This window comes from Bos indicus x Bos taurus, chromosome 26 (genome assembly GCF_003369695.1).
Source record: "Bos indicus x Bos taurus breed Angus x Brahman F1 hybrid chromosome 26, Bos_hybrid_MaternalHap_v2.0, whole genome shotgun sequence".
NCBI classification, from domain to species: Eukaryota; Metazoa; Chordata; class Mammalia; order Artiodactyla; family Bovidae; genus Bos; species Bos indicus x Bos taurus.
Window position 1 is genome coordinate 40,290,890 of NC_040101.1, and position 23,533 is coordinate 40,314,422.

The 23,533-nt window shown below is 43.3% G+C and overlaps 1 protein-coding gene and 1 pseudogene across 1 annotated transcript in view; one reads left to right on the top strand and one right to left on the bottom strand.

The window, feature by feature from the left end:
- LIPA (lipase A, lysosomal acid type) overlaps positions 1 to 23,533 on the top strand; it is a 128,903-nt gene that overhangs the window by 54,470 nt on the left and 50,900 nt on the right. The window lies entirely within an intron of this gene.
- LOC113884404 lies at positions 6,185 to 21,617 on the bottom strand (annotated as a pseudogene).

Sequence of the window (23,533 nt, forward strand, 5' to 3'; positions counted from 1 at the left end):
CTAACAGAGGGAATGTGCTTTATCCTTATGCATATCCCTAATCATAAAGGAATTACAATGTACGTAGACCCAAGAGGGAAAAGGTAATCACACCAACTGTCTTTGAGGTCAGGAAATTACACAGAGAACAGATGAAACATTCCCAGTAAAACCGAGGTTGCTGAGGCAGGTTATTCAGTTTTGGGGAAAGCATTATTTACGGTGGATTTTTCTGCCTAGGGCAAGGTAAAAGCAGAACCTATGCTTCTTGGAGATTCCCTACCATTTCATTAGGATTACAGCTAAGCTGGTAACCCTTACTTGTAGGTCTCACTCAAGAGTTACAAGTTCTAGTTCTATGAACAAGTTCTGTGATGTATTTATAGAAATGCAGGTCAGATGTACAAGAAATGCTGATCAGGGAACTAGAACACTGTGGCTTTTGTTTTGGTTTTGGGAATTTACATTCAAGAAAACTATAGGATAGAAATGTGTAAGTCTTGTTAATAAAGGTCCTGGTTGGGGAGAGGCACAGAGAAAGAACATGCTCACTGTGTTTCAAAGTGTGTAGAGGTGCTGGTTTATTCTTTAGAAATCTGTGTGGCCAGTGCCTGTGTATAATGCTTTCACAACAGGAATGCATCAGCTGAGCTGGCAGCTGGGTTAATTCGAGAACTCACTGAGTGATTGCAAAACAGAAACTGTGAAGAAAATCAGTTCACCTCTAGCAGTATTTCTGTTTTGAAAAAAGTGAGACAGTGAGAGTTCTGGTTACTCAGCTCATTACCAATATTTATGGTTCTGTGTCCTAAAATATAGGCCTAGGGCTGCCCCTGTCTCAGTATAGACTAAGGGAGAGTCCTGATTTGCTGTTCCCAAGAATGAGGAAAGCCACCTTAAGGGGTTGCATCAGCTACAAAGTGGTGTAATGCCTTAGTCTGAACACTGTCATCAACCACCAGCCGTATCAGCATCACCTGGGGCCCTGCTAGAAATGCGAATTCTCAGACTCCAGTCCAGACCAAATGAATCAGAAATTCTCAGGTGGAATTCATGGACCAGCAATTCAGGGACCAATTAGATGTAAGGGAAGCCTGGAAAATGTAGTTCCAAACTGGGGACTGCTTTTACCAATGACAACTTCATACTGTGCAAGTGGGAGCACTAATTTGGGTGGGCCGTGAGTACCTTGCTCTGGTCCTAAATACCCACGATGTATCCTTCTTTCCAAACATACTCAGACCTTTCCACGGGAGTCAGCCCTTGGGAATCAAGGCACTCATTGCACCCAGCTCATGATCAGGGATCTGCTGCCAATGATCTGGGCGTGACTCCTTTCAGTCTGATGATTACAAAACCTAAAAGACTAGATAAGATTAGATAACTCATGTGTACCACATGCAACGGTGGGGCATGATAACTGTAATAAATACTCTCAGTTGAAAGAAAGGGAACATGGAGAAATCTCAGAAGGTGGAAGTCTGTGGCAATGATGACATTCTGATGGGAAGACATTCTGAAGATCCTCTATCCTGGCAATGGTGGAAGTTTCTTAGTTAGATCCTGATTGTGCTCTCTGATGGGAACAATTCTGCCGTTGTTCTCCATATCCCTGACTCCAGCCTCTGGGAGTTCATTCATTTTCTCTGTTATTCTCACCTCTCCTGCCTTACCTAGGGGTTCTGTTTTCACTTTGTTGGTACCAGAGACTCCTATACTCACATAAAACTTTTGTTGATAGCATTCTAAGGAGAACATTTATCCAAAATATTAATACTCTCAAAGAATGCCTCAGATATTTGTCAATGTTTGGTTCTGAGCATAAAGAGCGTTTGAAAAATATATAATTTCATGGAAGCATTGGTAGGTAAAAGAGAGATGAAAAAGACCACTTAACGGTACAAAAGACAGCGAGAGTAGTCAGAGGAAATGGGTGGATTGAGTGTTCTTTGCATGGATATGAATTCTTGAAGAAAGTTTTTGAAATTAGTGGTAGGAGCAGTTTCACCTCTCTCCTCAGCTGCCTCCCCCAGTCTGGGCAAAGCTTCACGGGTACTTCACAGATTCCAGCCCATCTGTGCACCTGCTTTTAGACTCCTTTTATGCTTACTACAGCGCTGTAGGCAGAGACCCCAAGATTCATGTGAGGCCCAAGCAATACCAGCTAAGACTGCCCCTCAAAGTCAGGGAAGGTAAGTATCACTATGAAATAAAAAGCCTGGTTCTTGCCTTTCTAGAGTTTACAATCTGATTGCAAGATTAAACTTTCACACATCTGATGACAGAGAGGTGAGCCCTTCAAAACCAAAAAGAACATGGGATGGACAAAGCTAATATTGGGAAATAACGTTAGCATTCTGTACACGCTTTTCTGCACTTTCACTTTATTTTTTAAATATATTTTAGCTATAATGTTCTGTATTATTACATTTAGAACTCTTCTTAAAAGTATGGACATGCTGTTTCATGTTATGAAATGTTAATATTGAATAAGTAAGGCCCCTAATGATGGATGTTTGAGTTGTTTTCAGTCCTTTGTTATTATAAACAAAGCTTCATGAACATCCATGTACACATCTTTGCACACACATGCAAATACAGAGTAAATTAATGAGTGAAATTGCTGGGGAAAGATTCACAAATACTTAATAACCATCAACAAATTCCCTCCAGCTATACAATTTCTAATCTCAATGGCAGTGCATGATACAGCCCGTATCCAAGTCCTTTTTAGTCTACACTTAGGAAGGGCATTTTCTTTGTGGACCTGAGACAGTCTCCCTTGCAGTGTCGGTGTACTTTGCTCTTAACAAAAGTGACACTGATATCATTTTACATGTCTACCAGCTTTCTTCATTTCCTGTCTGTTCCTGACCTTTGTCCATTTTCCCACTGAGTTTCTTTTCCCTTATTGATAAACAGAAACTATTTCAGCATTAAGGAAATTAGTCCTTTACCTAGTAATGTGTTGAGATAGTATTTTTGTTTGTCATTTATCTTTTGACTTTCTGAAGTTATCTCTTCCATGAAATATGTTTTTAATGTATATGTATTAATATTTTATGCCCTTTTGTGTTTTTTCATACTTATACCTTCTAGACCCCATGATTACAAATATCTCAACACTTCGGTAGTAATTTTATGATTTCTACTTTTTAAACATTTAAAACTTTGACATACATGGAATTTATTTTGGAGTTTAAAGAGTGAGGAAAGAGGACCACCCTGGAGTGACGTTCTAGTCACTAATTCACTCAGCGAATGTTGAATGTATGCTGTATGTCAGGCCGTGTGCAAGTCACTGGGTGAGTGAGAGCTGGGAAATCTGGACGACGCAAACTGAGAATAAGCCTGGATCATATAGTCCCAAAGCAAGTCCTTTCCCTCAAAGCAACATTTGTTCAAAATATCTGTGAAAGTGAAAGTGTTACTTGCTCAGTCATGTCCAACTCTTTGCACCCCTATGAACTATAGCCAGCCAGGCTCCTCTGTTCATGGAATTCTCCAGGAAAGAGTACTGGGATGGGTTGCTATTCCCTTCTCCAGGGGATCTTCAAGACCCAGGGATTGAACCTGGGTCTCCCGCATTGCAGCAGATTCTCTATCTTCTGAGCCACCAGAGAAGCCCCCAGAACATCTATATAGCAGAGGAAATGTGATTCTGAATTTCCAGATTTGGATGAGAGAATTTTCAGAACCAGGAAAAAGCAACAGCAAAATGAAATGCCCCACCATTCAGCCGCACTCCTGTGAGGTTTCAGATTCTCTCTCTCCCCCATTAACCTGCCCTTTGTGACCACCACACCAGGCCTTGCTTGCTCTCCCCCCTCTCTCTCTGAAGCCCGGAGGCCTGCTTATGGCCTCTCTAGGGCTTCCTGCTTTTCTGAGTCGTGGGCCCCCCTGCACCCTCTACCATTTCCTTACTGCCCTTCTCAGCCAGAGACGAGGAGGGGTCAAATCTGCCAGGGTTGGAGGCTGGATGGGCCAACAGCCATCAGCTCTTGGGTGCCCTTTCCTAGTCACTTTAGGAGGGAATCTGGAGACTCGCCAACCCACAATGTCTGAGGCATTTTCAGAGTCTGGCAATTCTTCTTAGGTCTAGGATCGGTTTTTCCTACTCAGTTTTAACTTGCTGTAGTGGTGTAGCCCTCTGGGTAATGGCAGATGGTGTGGTCTTTGCACATCTGCTGGCCTCTGAGAGTGGTCATAGTGCAGCTGAGCACTTGTCTCTCCACTGGAGAGAGATCCTTACTGGATTCTTTCTAGAAGCAATACTCTGCCTCACCATACCGATCTGATGTGTAGAGGCAGGCAAGGTCTGAGCAGGTACAGGGGGGTTAATATTCAACTGAACAGCGCCTTTCATAATTTCCTGTAGTTCTCTGTCCTTATTCGTTGAACATTTATTTGGTTTCTGTATTCATCTGATTTTTGCTCTGTAGACAGCATCCAACCTCGGGATGTTAGTCAATGTTGTTTGGCACTGCTTCTAAGGCCTTTTAAGTATCAATGATTCTATAACTGTGTCCAGAGTGCCTTTATTTCAGTAATATTTGGCTGCACCACAGAGTATGTCTGTTGGACTTGGTGTTTTCATCTACTAGCTTGTCTCTTCTGCTTCTTTCTTGATCAGTTGAAGAGTCAGAGCCAGGAGAGTGTTAATGTGCCTGTTATCTGGCTCTGACTTGGTGGCCTGCCTCAGACGGTGAATGGTGATCTCTGTTGGTGCTTTGTCATGCAGACAGTAGAGTGTGTGGGCAGTCCCAGGGAGAATTCTGGGCTGGTGGTTTCTTTTCCAGAGCCTCTCAAAACACTGCATAGCCTGTTCATAGTACTTTTCTCCCCATTTTAGAAGTGTCCTTCCCTCTTCACAGTCAATCTCAGGACATTCAATTCTATAGGAATTTGTACACTTCTTGCAAAGATTTCCCACCCTGTGGATGTAAATGTCTCCAGTATTCTTGCCTGGGGAATCCCTTGGACAGAAGAGCCTGGTGTGCTACAGTCCATAGGGTCACAAAGAGTCAGACATGACTGAAGTGACTTACCATGCACGCATGCACAGATGTATGTGTGTGCTTCTAGAAGCCTGCCCAGGTGATAGCAGACCCAGGCATAGCTTCCCCAGGTGACCAGATGTCCAATTTTGCCTTGGTGATCCTGTCTGTGCATGATAAATTTCTCTGCTGGTTCTAAGTATTCCAGAGCCACCTGGTATTGGCCTCTGCAGTGTTTAATATAGGCAAACAGATTGTACATGATTGCTTTGAATTCTGTGTTTAAAAACTCTACCTGATCATATCCTCTGTCTTCTAAATCATCTAAGGAGCTTTCTTCACCACGTACATTCCAGGTAAAATGGCATTTCAGTTGTAGAAAGATATTTTCTAAGGAATGTGTGTTGATTTCACAGTAGCTAAGGAAAGTGAACATCTAGGAATGTGAGTAAGCAGATGTACAAAGTAACAGGTTTAAGGCGTAGGCATTGGGCCACTTCTTAGAAGAGGTTAAATATACAGAAGATGTACCGATTTATAGTCCTTCATCTACCTTCACACAGTAGTAAGATGAACCATGAACCTTGTGGTTTCTTTTGCAGGCTGTTTCAACTTGTCTTGGAGGAGACAGTATTAAGATATTACCTGACAGACAAGACATGGGAGAAGGATAAATTCTTGTACTAATTAGGGAGCTGGCATTCATTCCAGACAACAGTGGCTAAAAATTAGCTCAGCAGTCCTTCCCAGATCAATCCATGTGCAAGAGACCATTTTATTCACCAAGATTTGATTCATTCCTAGATTTGATTGAATTCTTTCCATTAGTCTTTCTAAATGCATGCATATCAGTCTGGGGACAAGAGAGAGAAAGAGAGAGAAAGAGAGAGAAAGGAAGACAAACTCATATCTACAGAGTCAGGAAGAGGGGAAGCAAAGGGGGACAGGGGGAAAGAAAAGAATTTGCTTTGTCAAGTGACCATCCAAGGGAGACAAGCATATTTATCAATAGCTCACAAATTCACTCTGTGCCCAAATAATGATCTTTATTTTTAATGTTACGGTGGTGGCTTAGTTGCTAAGTCATGTCCAACTCTTGCAGCCTCATGGACAGAGAAGCCTGACAGGCTACAGTTCATGGGATTCTCCAGGCAAGAATATTGGAGTGGATTGCCATTTCCTTCTCCAGGGGATCTTTTCAACCCAGGAATTGAACCTGGGTATCCTGCATTGTAGGCAGATTCTTTACCAACTCAGCAACAAGGTAAGTTTTGCACATAATAATAGGCAAATTGGCAGCTATGATTCAGGGTTTGCAGAGGTGAAAAAAGCCCGATACAAGTGTCTCCCTGCAAAGGTCAGGGTCCCTGGTGCTCGCCCACCTCCAGATCCTCACTAGACAAACTCAGCTCTGGGGCAGGTTTCTCCTTTAGCGCCAAGAGGATCTGGCTCGCAGGTGTAACTTTGGAGGAGCTCTCTCTAACACTCATGTCAACAACTTCCCTCTTGTCCCTGAGGTCAGTTCTGGACTCTTGCTGCTTCAATAAGATGCTACCTTCCTTCTCCAAAGCCCAGAGGTAAAGTCCCAGGAGCTGCCTGGATTGACGGGCTTCCTCTTTCTGGTCAAGCACCTGCTGGAGCCCCTGGACTGCCACATGACTTTGGCCGAGTTCCTGAGCCAGCTCCAAACACAGGACATTAATGAGCATCTGGAGCTCCTCCTCAGACAGCAGGATGATACTGGATAGGTCTTCCTTCAGCTGCCTGGTCACGTTCTTCCACTTCAACCCTGCCCTGCTGTTTCACCTCGTTGAAGGATTCCTGGGTAATCCAAGCTGTACCTCCATCTGAATTGTGTGTCCACTTCTCATTCCCAGCCAAGCCACAAACTTAGTATTGGTAGGAAGACACAGGAAGTAATCATTGTCATCCGCTATAGCGACATCGTCTGCCAGGCAGGGTGACTGGTGCCAGGGACTTATCAATGGCCAGAATGTCACAAGCCTTGTTCCTCAGCTGTTTGAGACAAGAAATGGCCACACCATGCTGTTCCTGGCTATTGTTGCAGCACAGCAGACACTGCTTTAAAGAGCCTGGATTTTTAATGTTATACTCAAATCTAATTTATTTTATACTGATTTTGAATTCTTTCACCTCCTAAAGTTTCACAGTGTACCTTCTTCACACCAAGGCAGGTGGCGTTTCAAGAATATTTATTAAACATGCAGAAGTGCATTAACTGGTGTGAGGAAATGGTCAAAGTCCATGACTAAGACAAATGCAGGATATCATGTGTTCTATTGAATGTAAAATATGATAGAACTTTGAGAAAGAAGATAGATAATGATAATGAAAATAAGAGTTAACATCTCTTGATCACTAATTATATGCCAGGTACTGTCCTAGGGACTTCACTTGTATTAATTCATGTAATCCTCACAACTCTGTAGGGAAGGAGCTACTATCTGCAGATGGGGCATTAAATAACTTGTGCAAGGTCATATAGTTTATTAACTGGTAGAGGTAGAATTTGAATCTAGGCAGTCTAGCTTGAAAGCCCACATTTTTGGGGGTTAATTAATATTGTGTTAGTTCCAGGTATACAGCAAAGTGATTCAGTTATATATATAATATACGTATGTATATCATATTATTTTTTATTAATAGGTTATTGCAAGATACTGAATATAGTTCCCTATGTTATATGGTAATACCAGATAATCAGGATTGTTTGATCACTCACCTAGAGCCAGATATCCTGGAATGTGAAGTCAAGTGGCCCTTAGGAAGCATCACTACAAACAAAGTTAGTGGAGGTGATGGAATTCCAGTGGAGCTATTTCAAATCCTGAAAGATGATGCTGTGAAAGTGCTGCACTCAATATGCCAGCAAATTTGGAAAACTCAGCAGTGGCCACGGGACTGGAAAAGGTCAGTTTTCATTCCAATCCCAAAGAAAGTCAATGCCAAAGTATGCTCAAACTACCGCACAATTGCACTCATCTCACACGCTAGTAAAGTAATGCTCAAAATTCTCCAAGCCAGGCTTCAACAATACGTGAACTGTGAACTTCCAGATGTTCAAGGTGGTTTTAGAAAAAGCAGAGGAACCAGAGATCAAATTGCCAACATCTGCTGGATCATGGAAAAAGCAAGACAGTTGTAGAAAAACATCTATTTCTGCTTTATTGACTATGCCAAAGCCTTTGACTATGTGGATCACAATAAACTGTTGGAAATTCTGAAAGAGATGGGAATACCAGACCACCTGACCTGCCTCTTGACAAATCTATATGCAGGTCAGGAAGCAACAGTTAGAACTTCATATGGAACAACAGACTGGTTCCAAATAGGAAAAGGAGTATGTCAAGGCTGTATTTTGTCACCCTGACATGACTGAGTGACTGAGCTGAACTGAACTGATGGTATATAGTATAAGGTAAAAAGAGAAATTGGGATTATAGTGAGTTTTTGACCTGGGCAACTTGATAGACCCTGATAACTTTGAGATGAAGACAACAGGAATAGCAGATTTATGGGAGAATAGTAGACTTTGGGAGTAGATTTAAGAGTTCTGTTTTGAGATCATCAAATTGAGATGCCTAGTAGATATCCAAGTGGAACTAATAAGGCAATAGCTAGATATTCGAGTCAGGACTTCAAAGGTCCAGGCTGGAGTGATAAATCTGGAATTCCTGAGCATGTAGGTAGTTCTGAAAGCCTTGGGTCTGCAAGCCATTACCTATAGAAAGACTAGAGGCAGAGGAGAGGGCTGGCCCAGATGAAGACTTGGTACACAGTGACAGTCAGAGAAATTGGATAGAGGATGAAAAACTGCAGAAGAGGTAAGGAGTGGCCAGTGAGGAGGGAAGAAAACCAGAAGGTGATGCTGCTGTAAGAACCAATTTAAAAACAGAAGTTCCAAAGAGGAAGCTGTAGAATTAGTTCTTGAGAAAGAACCACAACAAGGACAGAAAAGTGGCAACATGTTGGTCACTGGTAACTTTGTGTGTGAATCAAGAGTGATGAAACAAATGCTTGTGTGGAATGAGTAAACAAAAAAACAAGAAGTAAGGAGACAATTCTAAATTTCACTGTAAAAGCAGAAACTTGGGTGGGTAAAACTAGAGAGGACTGAGGCAATATTGCTTTTGAATTGGGTGATATGAATGTAATGGACTTCCCTGGTGGCTCAGACAGTAAAGCGTCTGTCTACAATGCAGGAGACCCAGGTTCAAGCCCTGGATTGGGAAGATCCCCTGGAGAAGGAAATGGCAATCCACTCCAGTACTATTGCCTGGAAAATCCCATGAACAGAGGAGCCTGGTAGGCTACAGTCCATGGGGTCGCAAAGAGTCCGACATGACTGATCGACTTCACTTTCACTTCACTTAATGAATGTATATATGCTGATCAGAGAGATGGAAAACTGGGATACCAAAGAGCTCATAATTGCTGGAGAGGAGTTTTAAGTAGGTGAAATGGGATGTGTACTAGAACAAAATTATGATGCTTGACTTAAAAAAAAATACTAGGAATAATTCATCCAAATTATGGAAGGGAAGGCATCCTGAAGGCACAGATTTACACAGGCAGAAGATTTGGTAGTGATACATGAGGGTGATTCTCTAAGTCTGCTTCTAAGGGAAGGTCTACACCAAAATGTTCCCTGGTGGCTCAGCTGATAATCTGTCTGCAGTACTGGAGGCCTGAGTTCAATCCCTGGGTTGGGAAGATCCCCTGGAGAAGAGAACGGCTACCCACTCCAGTATTCTGGCCTGGAGAATTCCATGGACATAGGGTCGCAAAGGGTCAGACATGAGTGAGTGACTTTCACTTGACACCAAAATATACTTTTGGTGAAATACTTTGATGAAAGTATTTGACGAAGATATTTTTCATCTTTATTTACTTCTCTATGTTTTTATCCTCCACCTTTAAGTTTTTGCTTTTGAGCTGTAATGCTGTAATGCATTTCTGAAAACTAAGTAATGTAGGTCTTATGAGTCCATGGAATTGGGACATGATAGTTTCTACTTGCCCCTACAGCTCCACTCTGCATCCTTCTCCACCTGACTGTCACCATCAGACAAGGAGCTCTATGGTCTCGGGCTTCCCAAGGGGTTTGGCCAAAGGGAGACACAATCAGATCTCAGAGAGAGGGAATGGTATCCCTGAGTATTTACTTCTGGGGCTTCCACACTGCAGAACTTTCCTCTCCTGAAGCCCACAGATGCCATCAGTTGGCTTGTTTACAATTCCCTTTTTCAGTTCAGTTCAGTCACTCAGTTGTGTCTGGCTATTTGCAAACCCATGGACTGCAGCATGCCAGGCCTCTCTGTCCATCACCAACACCCAGAGTTTACTCAAACTCATGCCCATTGAGTCGGTAATGCCATCCAACCATCTCATCCTCTGTCATCCCCTTCTCCTCCCAACTTCAATCTTTCCCAGCATGAGGGTCTTTTCAAAGAGTCAGCTCTTCACATGAGGTGGCCAAAGTACTGAGTTTCAGCTTTAGCATCATTCCTTCAAAAGAATACCCAGGACTGCTCTCCTTTAGAATGGACTGGTTGGATCTCCTTGCAGCCCAAGGGACTCTCGAGAGGCTTCTCTAACACCACAGTTCAAAAGCATCAATTCTTCAGCACTCAGCTTTCTTCATAGTCCAACTCTCACATCCATACATGACTACTGAAAAAACAATAGCCTTGACTAGATGGACCTTTGTTGGTAAAGTAATGTCTATGCTTTTTAGTATGCTGTCTAGTTTGGTCATAACTTTTCTCCCAAGGAGTAAGTGTCTTTTAATTTCATTGCTGCAGGCACCATCTGTAATGATTTTGGAGCCCCCCAAAATAAAGGCTGCCACTGTTTCCACTGTTTCTCCATCTCTTTGCCATGAAGTGATGGGATCGGATGCCATGATCTTAGTTTTCTGAATGTCAAGCTTTAAGCCAACTCTTTCACTCTCCTCTTTCACTTTCATCAAGAGGCTCTTTAATTCTTCTTTGCTTTCTGCCATAAGGGTGGTGTCATCTGCATATCTGAGGTTATTGATATTTCTCCCTGCAATCTTGATTCCAGCTTGTGCCTCATCCAGCCCAGCGTTTCTCATCATGTTCTCTGCACGTAAATTAAATAAGCAGGGTGACAATATACAGCCTTGATGTACTCCTTTTCCTATTTGGAACCAGTCTGTTGTTCCATGTCCAGTTCTAACTGTTGCTTCCTGACCTGCGTACAGATTTCTCAAGAGGCAGGTCAGGTGGTCTGGTATTCCCATCTCTTTCAGAATTTTCCACAGTTTATTGTGATCCACACAGTCAAAGGCTTTGGCATAGTCAATAAAGCAGAAAGAGATGTTTTTCTGGAACTCTCTTGCTTTTTCCATGATCCAGCGGATGTTGGCAATTCGATCTCTGGTTCCTCTGCCTTTTCTAAAACCACCTTGAACAACTGGAATTTCACAGTTCACGTATTGTTGAAGCCTGGCTTGTAGAGTTTTGAGCATTACTTTACTAGCATGTGACATGAGTGCAATTGTGCAGTAGTTTGAGCATACTTTGGCATTACCTTTCTTTGGGACTGGAATGAAAACTGACCTTTTCCAGTCTTGTGGCCACTGATGAGTTTTCCAAATTTGCTGGCATATTGAGTGCAGCAGTTTCACAGCATCATCTTTTAGGATTTGATGTAGCTGCACTGGAATTCCATCACCTCCACTAGCTTTGTTTGTAGTGATGCTTCTTAAGGTCCACTTGACATCACATTCTAGGATGTCTAGCTCTAGGTGAGTGATTACACCATCATGATTATCTGAGTTGTAAAGGTCTTTTTTGTACAGTTCTTCTGTGTGTTCTTGCCACCTCTTAATATCTTCTGTTTTTGTTAGGTCCAAACCATTTCTGTCCTCTATTGAGTCATTTTTGTATGAAATGTTCTCTTGGTATCTTTAATTTTCTTGAAGAAATCTCTAGTCTTTTCCATTCTATTGTTTTCTTCTATTTCTTTACGCTGCTATAACTTCTCCTTTTTTCGTGACTCTCTGGGGTGGGGCTTAGTTTGTTAGTAGCCCCAGGGTATTATATCACCTCTTCTTATCTCTAAATCCAACCCACTTCCTTATTCAGTTCAGTGGCTCAGTTCAGTTCGATTCAGTCGCTCAGTCCTGGCCGACTCTTTGTGACCCCAGGAATCGCAGCACTCCAGGCCTCCCTGTCCATCACCAACTCCCTGAGTTCACTCAAATTCATGTCCATTGAGTCGGTGATGCCATCCAGCCATCTCATCCTCTGTCATCCCCTTCTCCTGCCCCCAATCCCTCTCAGCATCAGAGTCTTTTCCAATGAGTCAGGTGGCCGAAGTATTATGGAGTTTCAGCTTCAGCATCAGTCCTTGCAAAGAACACCCAGGACTGATCTCCTTTAGAATGGACTGGTTGGATCTCCACAGTCAAAGGCTTTGGCATAGTCAATAAAGCAGAATTGTGACCCCATGGACTGCAGCATGCCAGGCTTCCCTGTCCATCACCAACTCCTGGAACTTACTCAGACTCATGTCCATTGAGTTGGTGATGCCATCCAACCATCTCATCCTCTGTCGTCCCTTCTCCTCCTGCTTTCAATCATTCCCAGCATCAGGGTCTTTTCCAATGAGTCAGTTCTTTGCATCAGGTGGCCAAAGTATTGGGGTTTCAGCTTCAGTGTCCAGCCTTCCAATGAATATTCAGGACTGATTTCCTTTAGGATGGACTGGTTGGATCTCCTTGCAATCCAAGGGACTCTCAAGGGACTTCCTTATTCAGCTTTCTTCAATGACTCAGCTTGAGTTTGTCAGTTTCTTGCCAGGAATCTGACTAGAAAAAGGAAGGAAACTTTAAAAATCAGGACTCAGAACCTGAGAACTAACTGGCAGATGAAGTTACAGTATTCTTTTTGTGACCTTGTGCAAGTTGTTTAGCCTTTCTGAGCTTAGATTTCTCATCTTTTTTGTGAGGGTGTGATGAGATACATAAAAAGTGCCTGTAACATTGCCTGGCACATAGAAAGCATCTGAAAAGGCTATTTATTAGTATTGTTATCTCTATGGGTAACAATAAGTTATGTTAATCAAATGAGGCCATACACATATTCACAGCAGCCCCAGGAGGTAGGTGGTCAGTATTCCCATTTTCAGATGTGAAACTCAAAGAGCTAGTTACTTACGTAATATCACAAAGCAAATACATTGCCATTTCAATCAATCGAATGTATATGTGTATGTAGGGATGAACTGAAGCTAAGACTAGGAGGACTGATGAAAAGTTTAAGGAGAATCTATACCTAAAGACTCTCCCTCTAGTCTTTGCAACTCCCACTCCCCAATTTATGTAGAAGATGGTAGGTTTATTTTAGATAGAAGATAAAATGAAGGGGCCTGGATTGGGGTTACAGGCACAGTTGAAACTCTGGGATACTATACTGAAAACAGGAGTGCTAAATTTATGTTTGTATATAAAATTTTGAGACCATGTCTTCTTCCTGAGTCAGATACTGCACCCAGACTTATTCCCTCCAGGCAAGAGATTAGAAGACAGTTGTGGAGGATGAGATGGTTGGATGGCATCACCGACTTGATGGACATGAGTTTGAGCAGGCTCCGGGAATTGGTGATGGACAGGGAAGCCTGGTGTGCTGCAGCCCATGGGCTGGCAAAGACTCGGACACAACTGAGTGACTGAACTGGACCGATGAAGGAAATCAGGGAAGTCCAGGGAAAAAGCCTAAAGATCATGGTCTCAGCATGACCTCAGTAAAATGGCGCAGTGAGATCACCTGAAAAGGAAACCCAGTCGTCTAGCCCACACACATGCTTCTGGCCAGTTAGTGTTCCACTCTTAATTCTGAATTAGAATCAAAGGATCCCCAGATAGTTTAAGAAAGCCTCAAATATAGAGGACAGTGGCCAAACACAAGCGATTTGAAGGGAGAAGAGTTAAGGCAGCAACAACAAACTACCATCAGTAAATTCAGATATTGGAGAAGACATTGCATCCATAAAATAAAATAAAATGCTATGAAAGAAGTCGAACATTTAAAGAACTTGGAGGGACTCTTGGAAATTAAAGCAACAATTGAGTGGAAAAACTCAAAAGAAAGATTAGAACAAAACAGAAAAAAATTCTTTAAAATAGAAAAACAGACTAAAAAAGGAAAATAGCATATATAAAATTTTAAAATTAGAGAATCAGACTATGAGGACCATCATCTAACCAAAAAGAATGCTAGGAAGAGAGGACAAAGAAAATGAAAGGAAGAAAAAATTGTCAAGAAAAATCCAATAAAATTTCCCTGAGCTGAGCAGTATGTTTCCAAATGGATAAAAATAAATCCTTCCCAACTACACGATTGTAAACTTTTAGAACATACTGGTGACAAGGAGAATTCTACAAGTTCTAGGGGAAAAAGGATTAATGTAAGCAAGTATCCACATGTTATTGGACCTCTCAACAACTGGTAAAAGCTAGAAGACAGTGGAGAAATGCCTTCAGAAATACTGTAGAGAAATAGTTTCTAACTTAGAATTCTAAACATAGCCAAATAATTATTTAAATATGAGGAAAAATATACTTTTATACATGTAAATAAAATTTCCTTTCCGTGCCCTCTTCTTCAGGAAGCTGAGAGGGATTGTCCCATCAAAATTAGGAGTGAATAAAGAAATAGAATTTAGGAGACACAGGACCCAGTGTGAGAGAATGTCCATACAATAAGAATCCACCCTACAACGTGGAGGATGTGGGTTTGATCCCTGGTCGGGGAACTAAGATCCTGCATGCTCTGGGGCAACTAAGCCTAGGCACTGCAACCAGAGAGTCAATGCGCCACAAAGAAAGATCCCATATGACACAACTAAATAAGTAAGTATAAATAAGTAAATATTTAAATATTTGATGCAGTCAAATAAATATTTTTAAAAACCTTAATTAAGGGAGCTGGAGGAAGAACTCTGGATGGAGGGGAAGGGACAGAAATATCTGCTACTTTGCAGCCACCTGGAAAGCAAGCTGTGTAGAGAGGAGTGGGTCCTGTGAGTGATTTCCACAGAAATGTGAAACTGGCAGCTTACCTAATGTTTGCAAATATCTGCGGATCTTTGAAAAGATCTGCGGCTGAGAAGGTGAGAAGAAACCTAAGAAAAAGAAACTCATTTGTTTCTTTTAACTTCAGAAAAAAAAGTGGAACAGAATATAGGGAAAGAAAGGTCAGCGTTGAGCAATGGGATGATGAAAAGCAATCATAGCACCAGATGCCTCTTCTGATGACAGCAGCAGCACCAACAAATGCAATCATTCTGCCTCTGTGTGGGTTCTGAAGAAAACTCCAAGGAAGTCTGTCCTCAACGAAGTCACTTACCTTCCATCAGACACAGAAATGACAGTTCCTCCTGGGAGCCCTGGTCCCCACCCTTATCCACAGTCTCTTGTCGTGGTCCAAGATCAGGGGAAATATTCATCTTGCCAGATTTTAGTAGCGTAAACGGTAGTGTTGGATGAGTCAATGAATACAAGGTCTAGGATGCTAAGGGGCAGACATCAATCAAAATAATTTTTTTTTAATTCTTTTATATCCTAATCAAGATAGTATAGACAATGACCTGCTCTGGTTTCTTAGCTGTTCAATGCAGAGGTCTCTCTTTGTAATTTGTGAGCTGCTTTTGAGGACTGAGCAGAGCAGAGACTTGAACATCCCCCCTTCTAAGAGGATCAACACTAAAGGCTGTCTGGACTCAGGTACCATGAATGTATCCTGTGTCCATGAATATAGTCCTTTCCCTCGAGGTCACGTCTACTTCTCTAATTATACCCAAATGACTGACAATGTCTACAGCCATATATAAGTTTCTCATTTTCATTTGGGTTTTCATTCTCTTGTCTCTAACAAAGACAATTCAAAGCAACAAATGTGCAAATATTCTTACAGTAGAGTGCAAGACCAGGGATAATCCCTTGCTCTATTTTAGATTCTTATTATTTAAATTATATCTCATGCAAAGCATTGAAACATTTCAAATAGCCAAAAAATACCTCAGTGGGTGCCTGTATTTTGTCCAGGGATTACTAGCACACCATCAGCAGTTTCTTCCAGATGCTGAGTGTCAAGGATCCCAGGAATGGGATTCACAGCTATAATAATGTTCTCTAGGAGAGATTTCTAACTTTTTTAAAGGGCCAGATGGTAAATATTTTCAGCATTGTGGGCAATACAGTCTCTGCCTCAACTCCTTAACTCTGTTGTTAAGGTGTAAAGGCAGTCATAGACAATATATGTTCCAGTAAAACTTGTTTACATAAGCAAGTAGCTGATTATACTGAGTCCACTAGCTGTTGGGAGTTAGTCCTTGCTCTGTGGCCCAATATGTTCTTCATAGTCACAGAGCATCTTGAGGAAATGGCACCTAATGTGGCTCAGTGGTAAAGAATCTTCCTGCCAGTGCAGGAGACGCATGGGACACGGGTTTGATTCCTGGGTTGGGCAGATCCCCAGAAAAGTAAATGGCAACCGACTCCAGTATTCTTGCCTGTGAAATTCCATGGACAGAGAAGCCTGGCTGGCTATAGTCCATGGGGTTGCCAAGAGTCAAACACACTGGAGCACAGCACAGCAACAGTTATCCAGTCTACCTCCTTTTGCTTCGAATTTCTGTTATTACTACAAATGACCTAAAGCTCAGGAAAATGTCATTGAACATCCCAAACATACCATCTCCATCTATACATTGGCTAAATCTTTCGACCAAGTGATCAATATAGTCCTGACAATTGTGACCTGAGCCTGTCCTTAGCAGGGTCCTCGATGCTCCCCTTTACAATATTTTTCCTAGCAGACCTCTTTCCTGGGTGTCAAAAATGTATTAGTTGTCAGCTCTGATTTTTTAGCATTTTTATTGATACTTAGGTAAATTGGGGCAGACATGATTTCTTAAATAGGAAGAAAAAAAAAGCATTAACCAAGGAAGAAATCTTGTGGCAAAACACTGCTGCTGCTGCTGCTGTGTCGCTTCAGTCGTGTCCGACTCTGTGTGACCCCATAGATGGCCTCCTACCAGGCTCCTCTGTCCCTGGGATTCTCCAGGCAAGAACACTGGAGTGGGTTGCCATTTCCTTCTCCAATGCATGAAAGTGAAAAGTGAAAGTGAAGTCGCTCAGTCGTGTCCGACTCTTAGCGACCCCATGGACTGCAGCCTACCAGGCTCCTCCGTCCATGGGATTTTCCAGGCAAGAGTACTGGAGTGGGTTGCCATTGCCTTCTCCCATTTAAATGAAGTGATCATATAAAATTCTGTGAGGCCTAAATGGTTAGAAGACTTTGCTACAGAAGCAGCTCTTAAACGCTGGCTGAAGGATGCTGGAATGTTATTGAGATGGGAGCAATTCTGGAGACTTCCAAAGACTTACACAGTAATACAAGAACAGTGAAGGCTTTATTGAGCACCAGAAAGCATTCCATTTGATGGCATGTCATTGTTTAGAGTTAGAAAAGTTGGAGGCAAATGTGGGAAGTCTTGAATCATCCATCAGAGGCATTGTAAGAGAACTGGCTTCAATAGAATGTATATTATGGCTAAGTCAAGATGAGCAGAACATTTCGTCTTGAACATCAACTCCCATGAATTGGTAGCAAAGGACTAGAATGGTTTGCTGGGAAGGAGTCTGAGCTTGTGTGTGCACAAGTGGGAAAAACACTGCAATCAACTAGTGACCAAGCCCGCCCCCTAGTGGGGAAACCGGACAGCGCCCTCGACCCCTCCAGCGTCTCTTAAAATATTCCCTGTAGAAAAAGCTCCTTGACATCTGTCTTGACAATGATTTTTTGGAAATGACACCAGAAGCACGAGCACTAAAAGCAAAAGTAAACAACCAAGATTGCATCAGAACATACACACTACCTGACATTGTCCTTCTGTTTTCTTCTCTCCTTTTTTCCTTTTTTAAATTTATTTGGCTTCATCAGGTCTTAGTTGTGGATGCAGGCTTAGTTGCCCTGTGGAATGTGGGATCTTAGTTCCCTGATCAGGGATCGAATCAGCATCCCCTGCATTGGAAGGTGGATTATTAAAGACTGGCTCACCAGGGATGCCCCTCTCTTCCTTTCTAATTTCAGTGTGTGTTCTTTCTCCCCAAACACTCCTAAAGATGTGTGGAGACGTAGAGTCCCCCTCTCTGCCTAGCACAGCGCCTTGATCATGGTAACTACAACACTTGATGGAAAAGCCAGAACATTTCCTCACAATTAATGGTGACCCAGTGAGAGTCGCTGATCCCCAGGATTCCCAGCTGCTCTTCTGCAAGCAGCTGCTGGGTCAGTGGAGGCCTGAGATGCCGAAATGTTTCCAGATACTGGACACCTCCTAATAGGTCTGAGATGGCTGAGAGAGACAGAAGGGACAGAGGAGGGCCACACGACCACAAGGTTATGATGGAAAAAGAAGACAGTATATGATGTCCATCATGGGCTCTAATCCTGGGGGTTTTGTAACTCAAGTTACAAAACCTCACATCTATACAAGGTAAATTATTTGCATTGATCAATTTCATTAAATTACAACAACTCTTACAAGTTCTTTTCGCTGGCTTTGTGAAATAGGCTTGCTTTCAATGAGTTCCATCAATGACAGGCTTTCAGCAAATGTAACTGGTTTCATGCGCCTACTGTCACCAGAGTCTAAGAAAGTGACGCTGGAGCAAATGAGGTGGGGGAGGGAGCCGTATGGCTCTCTGAGAATGTTTCAGGAAGAGGTAGGAGCTAGAGCAGAGTCTTGAGGTTGGACTGTGGGAAAAGAGAAATGTACTTCAAAGAAATGGGCAGATCTGTGAAGAAGAAATTAAACTATGATGTCTGCTAGCTTCCCCTTGGCTTTAGAGATACTAACAAGGTTCTTTATTGTGTCTGATGCACTTCATACAGTATCACATGTGTTTCATAATGCCAGTTAAGTTGTGATGTTGTTTTGAGCCCAGTCATTCAGAATTTAAAGGAAATTGAATATTTTAAGTGTAGACCTTTATGAGGCTTTCAAAAGCCAAAAATAATCACACCTTTCCAAACTAGAAAAGGCCACTGAAGCATCCTACAAGTTTCAGTTTCTAATAAGGTAATGTCACTTTAACCCAGGTAAAAAGCTCTCTGAGATCCTTACTATTTAAGAATAAGGAGGTTGTGAAATCGAACAGTGAGAAAATCACAGTGGGTTATGCCAGCCTTGTTGATAGGTTCATGTCTTTCCATGACCTCATATGAAACTATGGCTTTGGAGTTCGTAGCATGTATCTAAGTCCCTGACTGGGCTTAGGTTGTCAGTCCTCTGGCTCAGGTAGCTGCTTCTCAGTCACCTGAGAGACTTTGAAGAGGTACCCTGTTTCTTCTTTGGCATTTTTGTCTGTTTCTTTTTTTTTCTTCTCATTTTTTTCTTTATTCTTTTACTTCTGTTCCCATTTTTCTTTTTCTTTTTTTTTTTAATTTGGCTGTACCAAGTCTTGGTTGCAGCATGTGGGATCTAGTTCCCTGACCAGGGATCAAACCTGGGCCCCCTGCATTAGGAACAGAGTCTTAGCCACTGGACCTCCCATTTTTCTTATTTTATTCTTGTCTGGCACTGTGTTTTGACTCATCATAAAGACCAGTTCATGGGGTGAATTTTGAACTGAATTTGTTTTGATTTAGACCAGGGGTCTCACCATGCCAAGGGCCCTCTGAGCCTTCTCTGCTGAGGAGACACTCAGATTCACATGGTCTCCCCCAGGCCCTCGAGACTGTCAGTAAGGGAGACTGGGCTCCAGTGAAGCTGGCCAGCACGTCCTGGATGGGAAAGCGACAGCCATAAAGATCATTGATCTCGGCAGGACTCTCCAGCCTCTGCTGACTGTGCCACAAAGCAGGAATCATGAAGGCTTGGATCATCCCAACATAGTGAAATATTTGAAGTGACAGAGGCTGAGGAAACTCCCTGCCTTGTTCAGAGGATGCTTGTGGAGGAGAGGTGGGTGAGCACCGATGGCTCAGGGCAGTAGGAAAGCAGAGAGGCTGAGGGCAGAGTCCACCAGTAGTGTGTGCTGTGTGGTCACCAGGAGGGTTCTGTCCACAGAGATTTACAAGCAGAAAACCTGCTCTTGGATGTGAGCACAAGCATCATACTTTGGCTTCAGCAGCAAATTCACCTTTTACAACAAACTGGACACCTTCTGGGGTGGTCCCCCTCATGCTGCCCCAGAACTCTCTCAGGGAAGAACCATAGGAAGTCATCCTGTCTACAAAGAGATTCCCTGCCTTTAGAATTATGGAAACTCAAGGAGCTATGGACGCAGGGTCTGAGCAGAACGTATCACATTCCATTCTTGTCAATGGAATGAGAAAATCTGCTGGGGGAATTTCTCATTCTCCATCCCAACTAGAGAGGCACTTTAAAGCAGATTGTGAAGGATCCGAGGATTATTGTGGGTCATGGATATGAGGAACTAAAGCTTTACATGGAGCTACAAGGACTGGGCAGACTGACTTCTTGGCGTCCACAGTTTCACGTGGAGTTGGAGATCCAGGACTCACTGATAGGCCAGAAATAAGAGGTAATGTTCTAGTATCACTCCCCGGTTATAAGAGATCTGAGGCCAGAGGGCTGCCCGATCACCCTGAAGCCTCAGCCATCAGACAATCTAACCAACAGCAGCCCTCCTTGCCCACACCCCAGGTGAAGCACAGGGTCCCTGCCAACTGCAAGCACCACATCCCCACCTTTAACTGCTACCAAGAGCACTTGGAGGAGGAAGGCAGATCTGGGGGAGGATCAGGGGACAGGGCAGAGGACCACAGCACAGCCAGCTGCCTGGAGGGAAGAAGACCACCCCTGCCCCCTTTTGATTTCCGACCAGAATTCTGGCCCCTAAGTCTAAGCCCATGTCCTTACATCATAAGACCTCGGTGATTCTGTAATCATATCCAGTTGCCATCACAAATTGGACCTGCAGGTTCATTACTAGGACTTCTCAATTTTTGGTGAAGAAAATTTAAAAAATTCACCTTCTTTCCAATATGAAATATTCTGCTAAGTCACTTCAGTCGAGTCTGACTCTGTGCCACCCCATAGACGGCAGCCCACCAGGCTGCCCCGTCCCTGGGATTCTCCAGGCAAGAACACTGGAGTGGGTTGCCATTTCCTTCTCCAATGCATGAATGTGAAAAGTGAAAGTGAAGTGGCTCAGTTGTGTCGGACTCTTCGCGACCCCATGGACTGCAGCTACCAGGCTCTTCCGTCCATGGGGTTTTCCAGGCAAGAGTACTGGAGTGTGTTGCCATTGCCTTCTCCGATGTGAAATATTAAGAGATTGCAAAAGTAGGTGCCCAAAATATGATACAATCCTTCAATAACTGGATGATCTCTGATGGATGTTTGAATTGTGACCGGCTTCCCAGCCGGCGGTTTGGTAACAATCAACATCCTTAACGGCTCAGACAGCGCGAGCGGCGGGACTGCCGAGCGGCCAAGTGTCTACTGCCCTCCGGCCTCACCCGGGTCCGCCGGCCGCGCTTTGAGCCCCAGCTCCAGGGACTCGGACCGCGGAGCCCGGCAGAGCTTGGGAGGCGCTGAAGCGCCAGGAGAGACCATGACCACGACAAATTCACTTACAAGTTGCCCACTGAGGGTGGGAACTTCGACTCTGTGACCAAACTGCAGAACGCGAGGAGCTCGGAGGAAGAGTGAAGGGTTTCACCCCGGAGACGGTGCACCAAGGCGAGAGCCATTGAGCGGGAGGATGTGGACACGGAGAAGGCCCAGGATGCTGACAGCTACTCGAGACATTTCGGGACAGTTTCTGGTTGTTCTTCTGCAGGTAACAGCAGGTCGTCTAAAACAACGTCACACAATGGGGCTGCAGGCCCCCTTCACAAGCTATGGAGACAGAAGAGGCGAGTCCCCCGAGGGTGAGCGCCGACCTTCCTGCTGCAGAGCCCAGGCGCCTCCCTCTTCTGAAGCCGGTGAGCACCTCCCTCAGCATTCATCTTCAGGTGACTTGTAAGAGACTCCAGCTCTGACAGCTCCTGTATTGATGGGTTACAAAGGATCACGAGGTGAACATCACCAGGCAGAAAACACAAGTACTCTACCTTGACAGTAGTACCTCCATAGTGGGACCCAGAAGAAGCCTCATCCGTGGAAGTTCTAGGAATTTGAACCCCAAACCCAGTGCCCCCATGGCATATGTTTAAATCAAATGTATTAGCTTTTGCCATTATGCGAGAAGGGGGACTGTTTCCTCTGAGGAAGGAGGGCACAGGGAGAAGCATCATCTTGATGGCATCGCAGAAGCCAGACTTGTAACACTTCACCACACACCTGATCAGCTGCTTTTCTAGAAGGATCTTTGGCACTTCAGAAACAGCAGAAATAGTTATGCGGAGATGAGAACCAAGCTCACAGGACAAAGATTAGCTGAAAGATCGGATATTAAAATGCAGACCTGTAATAAGAAAATTAGAGATACCAAGGGAATATTTCATGATTTCATGCAAAGATGGGCTCGATAAAGGACAGAAATGGTATGCACCTAACAGAAGCAGAAGATATTAAGAAGAGGTGGCAAGAATACACAGAAGAACTGTACAAAAAAGTCTTCACGACCCAAATAATCACGATGGTGTGATCACTGACCTAGAGCCAGACATCCTGGAATGTGAAGTCAAGTGGGCTTTAGAAAGCATCACTATGAACAAAGCTAGTGGAGGTGATGGAATTCCAGTTGAGCTATTTCAAATCCTGAAAGATGATGCTGTGAAAGTGCTGCGCTCAATATGCCAGCAAATTTGGAAAACTCAGCAGTGGCCACAGGACTGGAAAAGGTCGGTTTTCATTCCAATCCCAAAGAAAGGCAATGCCAAAGAATGCTCAAACTACTGCACAATTGCACTCATCTCACACGCTAGTAAAGTAATGCTCAAAATTCTCCAAGCCAGGCTTCAGCAATATATGAACTGTGAATTTCCTGATGTTCAAGCTGGTTTTAGAAAAGGCAGAGGAACCAGAGATCAAAATGCCAACATCCGCTGGATCATGGAAAAAGCAAGAGGGTTCCAGAAAAACATCTATTTTTGCTTTATTGACTATGCCAAAGTCTTTGTGTGGATCACAATAAACTGTGGAAAATTCTGAAAGAGATGGGAATACCAGACCAGCTGACCTGCCTCTTGAGAAATCTGTATACAGGTCAGGAAGCAACAGTTAGAACTGGACATGGAACAACAGACTGGTTTCAAATAGGAAAAGGAGTATGTCAAGGCTGTATATTGTCACCCTGCTTATTTAACTTATATGCAGAGTACATCATGAGAAACGCTGGGCTGGATGAAGCACAAGCTGGAATCCAGATTGCCAGGAGAAATATCAATAACCTCAGATATGCAGATGGCACCACCCTTATGGCAGAAAGTAAAAAAGAACTAAAGAGCCTCTTGATGAAAGTGAAAGAGGAGAGTGAAGAAGTTGACTTAAAGCTCAATGTTCAGAAAACAAAGATCATGACATCT